A 6,108-nucleotide genomic window follows, 5' to 3' on the forward strand; every position below is an offset into this window, starting at 1 on the left:
CAAACTTCTCATCAGAGTTGTCTGTTACCTTCCTGAGTCCTGCCAGAACGTTTCAGGAAAGACCCAAAGAATATGCAAGACGAATTCAGGTACTCCCTCTTGTGCTCCAAGCATCAAAGTATCTGAAAACGGTAGATTCTGGGGAACAGTCTTTTCACGGAGCCCAGGATGGAAGGAGAGCTCGTGGTAGAACACAGGTTTAGTATGAATGAGGTGATGCAGTAAGAAGGAAGGAGGGAGAGAGCAGAAGATAACAATGTGCTCAGGCACAGAGGTGACACATGCCTGTGATCGCAGCTACTCCAGAGGCTCCTGGAAGAGGGGGATCATAAGTTCAAGTCCAGCCTGGCAATTTAGACCCTTTCTCAAAATAAAAGATGTTAAGATTTGGATATAAAGGATTGGGATGTAGCTCAGGGGCAAAGCTTCACTGGGTTCAATCCCCAGTACCAGGTCGAGAGCAGGGAAGCTGCCTTCTGCCAGGAGAAACCACAGAAGCATCTGGTTCATCATGTGACTCATCCTAGAAAACGACCTGACCCACTGGCAGGTGCTTGCCATGCTGGTGGGTTCTCTAGTCGAGGTACAACTGAGCTTAAAAATACCTTCTCAGGGACTGGAGGTGCCCTGCAGTGGGAGTGTGCATGTTCAGCAAGTGTGAGGCCCTGAGTTCAGTCCCCAGCACCCAAACAAAAACTTTGCCTAGTGTTTCCTTTGCAAGAAGAATAAGTCACGGAGTCAGTGTGCACATTTCACAGCTTTTTATTGAGATTTAGAGAAGGTCGGCTGTGGAAGCCAAAAGGCTCACTGTCCTGGTGTGCCCAGGCCCTCTATGGCATGGGTGACAGCATCTGTGACAGTGTTGGTCACACTCTCAGTGACTTCCTTCGCCACTTTCTCTCCCGACTCTTGGGCATTCTTTAAGGCTTCAGCAAGGGCTATCAGGAAGAAAAACAGAGAAAAAGTCAGGGTGAACCCCTCGCTGTGCTCAGCATGTCACCTTGAGAGGCAGGGGGCTGGAGCAGTCTGACAGGACTAACCGTGGACACATCCCATGGGGCAGAGGCAGAATAAATTGAACCTTGTTCTCCTAGGACTGGGGTTGTAGCTCAGGGGTAGAATGCTTACAACATGCACACGGCCCTGGATTCAGTCCTCAGTACCACAAAACAAATTTGGTTTTATAGCCACAACAACTTGCCTTTCTTCAGTTATGAATGAGACTGAGTATCTGCTCACGGATTCACTGGCTACTTATTTTCATTTTTGTGTTTATATCTTTTACTCTCTTTTATATTGGGTTGTTAGATCAGATTGTCACTTCTATTATAAATATTTTGCCTCCGTCTGTGGCTTTTGTGTGTATGTGGTACTGTGGATTGCACCCAGGGCTTACTGCATGCTGGGAAAGTGCCCTACCACTGAACTACACCCCCAGCCCTGTTTGTTTTATTTTGAGACAGTCTCACGAAGTTTCCCAGGCTGGCCTTGGATTTACAATCCTTCTGCCTCAGCTTCCCAAGTGGTTGGGAATACAGATGAGCACCACAGCACGGGGCTTACCATTTTATATTTTAAATGTTTTGTCCCAGTGTGCTGCCACATGGTCTTTTGTGACCTTGTGTTCATATTCCTCAGAGAGGACTACCTGGATGGAACCTTAACACAAGAATTAGTCTGAACTGACAACTGGATCCACAGATAATTGCACAGCAATGGAAAGGATGCAACACTGAGGATGGGGGTGGATGGGGGGTGAGTTCTGACCTGGTTGGGCAAAGAATCCTTTGGCCTCACTTATCAATACTTTCTTCTCCCCTTCCTGCATCTCTTCAACTTCTGTTCTTTTTCTTACAGAAATAGGAATTGAACCCTGGGGTGATTCTACTGCTGAGCTACATCTTCAACCCTTTTTACTTTTATTTTGAGACAGGATCTCCCTAATTTGCCTATGTTAGCCTCAAATTGACAATCTTCTTGCTTCAGTCTCAGTGGCTGGGATGGTAGGCATAGTAGTCACCAATGCCCTTTCCATTCTTAAGGACCTTGGCTCTGCAAAACACAGGAGGTCACAGCCTTGAGCCAGGTAGTCACTCTGACTTTCAAGTCAGTTGACTATCATTCACTCGTGCTCCTGAGTGGCCAACATGTGGAAGAATCCTTGCCCCTCTCTGCACTTTGGGGATCAGCCTGTAGGGGAGGTTCTGCAAGGTCAGAAGGTCACATTCCAGGTCCTAGAGTAGACCCAGGAGGTTCTCTGGACCTAGCTGGAATTCCACAGGAAGCAGCTTTACTGGCCCTTACACATCACACATGGCACAGGCCAAGTGGCTGGGAGAGCTCTGAGCTAAGTCCAGCCTCCCTGGGGTGGGTCAAGTACGCTGGGGGCAGTAGCAACTCAGAATCCTGAGGCCACAGCCCCACACGTATCACTGCCACGTCCCTTGGGCAGAGGTGGATCAAGGCTTAAATAATTTGGAGGAGGCCTCTTTAACAAAAGGATTACAATAATTCTCCACTTGCAAGTTATCCAAGTAGATACCTGTGACCAGGGGACCTGGGAAGAACCATGAGGTGGGGACTGTGGAGCTTAAGCAGGTCCAGATGACCCTATGCTGCCCTTCTTACAGCTCCAGAGGCCACCCAGGGCAAGGGTGGTGGAGGTCGGGAGCCAGGGAAGCTGATGGGAATGGGGCAGAGGGACACATGAGGATGCTCCCTGGACCCATCACACCCTTCTCTGATTCCTTGGAGGTTGTGTGACTCTCACCTCCACAGTGGTCCTCTCTGCCCCTCCCCTGAGAAGTGATACCCACCCGCTTCCAGACCCCACCCCACAAGCCCCAGCTAGTGTGCTTGTCAGAGATCCCCTCTCAGGACCCACCAGCCCTGACAGACCCTCCTCAGAGCTCAGCCCCTCAGCAGGGCTCTGTCCACAGGAGCCTGCCTGGAGCCCTGCCCACTGCAGCCTCTTTGAACAGCTGCCTTTCCCCTCCCTCTCAGACACTGCTGGCCCTCCACATCCCCTCCTGTCCAGGAGATCCTGTCCCTCTTTAATACACTGCCTCAAGGTGACCACTTCAGTGAGGACACTCAATGGCCCTTTGCCTAGAGACAGGTTCCAAATGCCTGATACAGACAAGACAAGGGACCACACTTCCAGGAATGGACATGGACACCAGACTCTTCTGCTCTGGCCTGGGTCTAGTCCTGCTTGGGTTCCCAGCTCCAGCTATAACCAGCCCCTGTCCTCCCAGCCCAACCCACAAGCCCCAGCAGACCCTCTACATTCCACCCCAGAGGCTGCATAACCTCACCAGCCACCCTCCTAATCAGGAATGGATTCTGGTCTGAGGGGCTGAGCTCAAACAATTCCTGCAAGAGAACAATTTCAAGTGTCTGGAGCAAGTTGAAGATGACTCAGGTGGGGCCCACCCTCCACCACCTCATCTTGGAAGAGGGCCCCAACAGAAAGGCCTTGAGCCCAGGCACCCATGCTAGCATATCCTGAGTCAGAAGGTCAAGTCCACTGCCCCTTAGACAGACGAAATCTGGTGTTGACAGGAGTAGACTAATTCTTTTTTTTTTTTTTTTTTTTATATTTATTTTTTAGTTCTCGGCGGACACAACATCTTTGTTGGTATATGGTGCTGAGGATCGAACCCGGGCCGCACGCATGCCAGGAGAGCACGCTACCACTTGAGCCACATCCCCAGCCCGAGTAGACTAATTCTTCAAGGGGAATTTCTACAATAACTCAGTCAGGCAAAGAAACAGCAGGCTAAATCATCACGTGAAAGAGAGCCAACTTTTCTAACAGCAATTTGCAACTTAGCTATAACTGGTTCCCTTTTTAATGTTTATTTTATGTTTTCAAATATGTGAGGCTCTCCCAAATGTCTGAAGCATGACTTTCACTTGTTTGTTTATTTTTTGGATAAAGGGATTGAACCCAGAAGTGCTTAACCAGTGAACCACATCCCTAGCCCCTTCTGTTTTATTTTGAGACAGGGGCTAACTAAAGTGCTAAGGGTCCTACTAAATGGCCGAGTCTGGATTTGAACTTGCAATTCTGCCTTGTCCACAAAGTCCCTTGGATTATAGGCATACAGCGCAGTACCTGGCTAAGCACAACATTTTGTGGTGTGGTTTGGGCTATAGCTCTCACAAACATCAAAATTTTGTGATGGTCCATTTTGCATAGGCCTCCTCCTACTTCTGCTTCATGAATTTGAGCTCATAGTATTTGCTGTGCCCACAGATCCTGCACACACTGACCCCTCCCTGCCACAGGGGATCCTCTCACATCCAGATGCTGGACACTTGGCTCTTTAGTCACCAAGGGAAGACGTGCCTAGCATAACGACTACATACATCCATGAGACAAGCAGGTCCTGGTGCCAATCAGAGGACCCAATCAGAGGGCTAGAATTTGTCGTTCACACTGAGCAGTCTGGACACCCTCCTTAAAACCCATTTGCTGTACCTCAAATTTTGAACACTGAGTTTAAAAACCATCAATGAGTCTTAATTTACACTAATTATTTCTCTTATTTTTCTAGTGGTCGTATTCTCTCTCTCATATATATATATATTAGATATATATTAGTTCTAGTTGGACACAATACCTTCATTTAATTTATTTATTTTTATGTGTTCCTTAGGATTGAACCCAGCACCTCGCACATGCTAGATGAGAGCTCTACTGCTGAGTCCCAACCCCAGCCTGGTCATTCACTTTTGCTCTCTGCCCTTCCACAATTACAAGTTGGAATTCTGCTGTAAGAGCTGCTCCTTCTTCATATTTATTCAACCCACTCCCTGTTTATATTAGTTTGGATTCATAAATATTAATTTTATTTTGTGGATTATAATCCAGTACTGCTATGGTTTGGATGAGTGTCCCCCATTATCATGTGGCCTTTGTCCCCAGGGTGGCACTATGGGGAGGGAGTGGAGCTTGTAAGACATTAGGTCACATAAGAGGTCTTCAGGTCATTGGAGGCATGATCTTGAAGAGGACTGTGGGACACTGACCCATTTCTCTTTCTCACTTTTGCATCCTGGCCTTAGGTGGTTGGTTTTGATCTGCCATGTGCTCCCTGCCACTGCCATCCAGAATTCCCCACAGGCCTAAAAGCAATCATGGACTACAACCTCTAAAACTGTGAGTCAAAGTAAACCTTTTTTTTTTCCTTATAAGGTAATTGTCTCAAGTATTTGTCATAGCAATGGAATGCTGACTGAAAGAAATACTATCATTGTGGACTTCTTTTGCCCAAAGTATTTCAACTCTGGTTCTAAAGGGTTGCTCATATTCTTTCAACAAGCATAAACCTTTCAAAAATTATTTATTTGGCTGAGAATACAGCTTATATAGCATGTGCAAGGCCCTGGGTTCAATCCCCAACTCAGCAAAAACTTAAAAATAATAATAAATCTATGTTATTTGTTCATTTGTTTTACTGTTTCCTGCCTTAATGACACTACAAGTTGTTTGAGATTCTTCTTACATTTCCTCTGCCCTGGCCCAACCCTCAACTACTGATCTTTGAAAAACATGCTTAGTATGCAGGAGGCCCTGGGTTCAATTCCTAGCATAAAACAAAACAAAAGCACTTCTTCTTGAAGTCCTGGTCCCATTTATTAGAAAATGGTACTTGGCCACCAGTATAAGACTGCTAGACATATTTATCGTTCCCAGGAGTCAATATGTCTAGGTACTCTCAGCAAACAGAGGAAATGCAGGAAAGTTATTCCAGAATTGCTCACCCATATCCTATGAGAAATGCACATTTTTCTGACTACATGACCAAATTTACACATAGTGCTTTTTACCTTTATACCTATGGAATACAGACAATGCTCTTTCCCTGGATTACTGTGTTTTCTCCCCCCTTTCCTCCATTTATAGTCAAATGAGGTTGATTTGTTAGGGTTTGGACTCCATTTGGGTATGCCCCACCTCACATTCTAATTGGTTCTGTTTATTTGGGAAAATGAAAACATTTCTACGATTTTATAAGTCAGAACTACCAAAAACCAACCAACCAACAAACAAAGATATGCTCAGAGAAGTGTCACTTCTTATCTGTGGTACCCTGTTCC

The sequence above is a fragment of the Ictidomys tridecemlineatus genome, chromosome 1 (genome assembly GCF_052094955.1).
Source record: "Ictidomys tridecemlineatus isolate mIctTri1 chromosome 1, mIctTri1.hap1, whole genome shotgun sequence".
Classification (NCBI taxonomy): Eukaryota; Metazoa; Chordata; class Mammalia; order Rodentia; family Sciuridae; genus Ictidomys; species Ictidomys tridecemlineatus.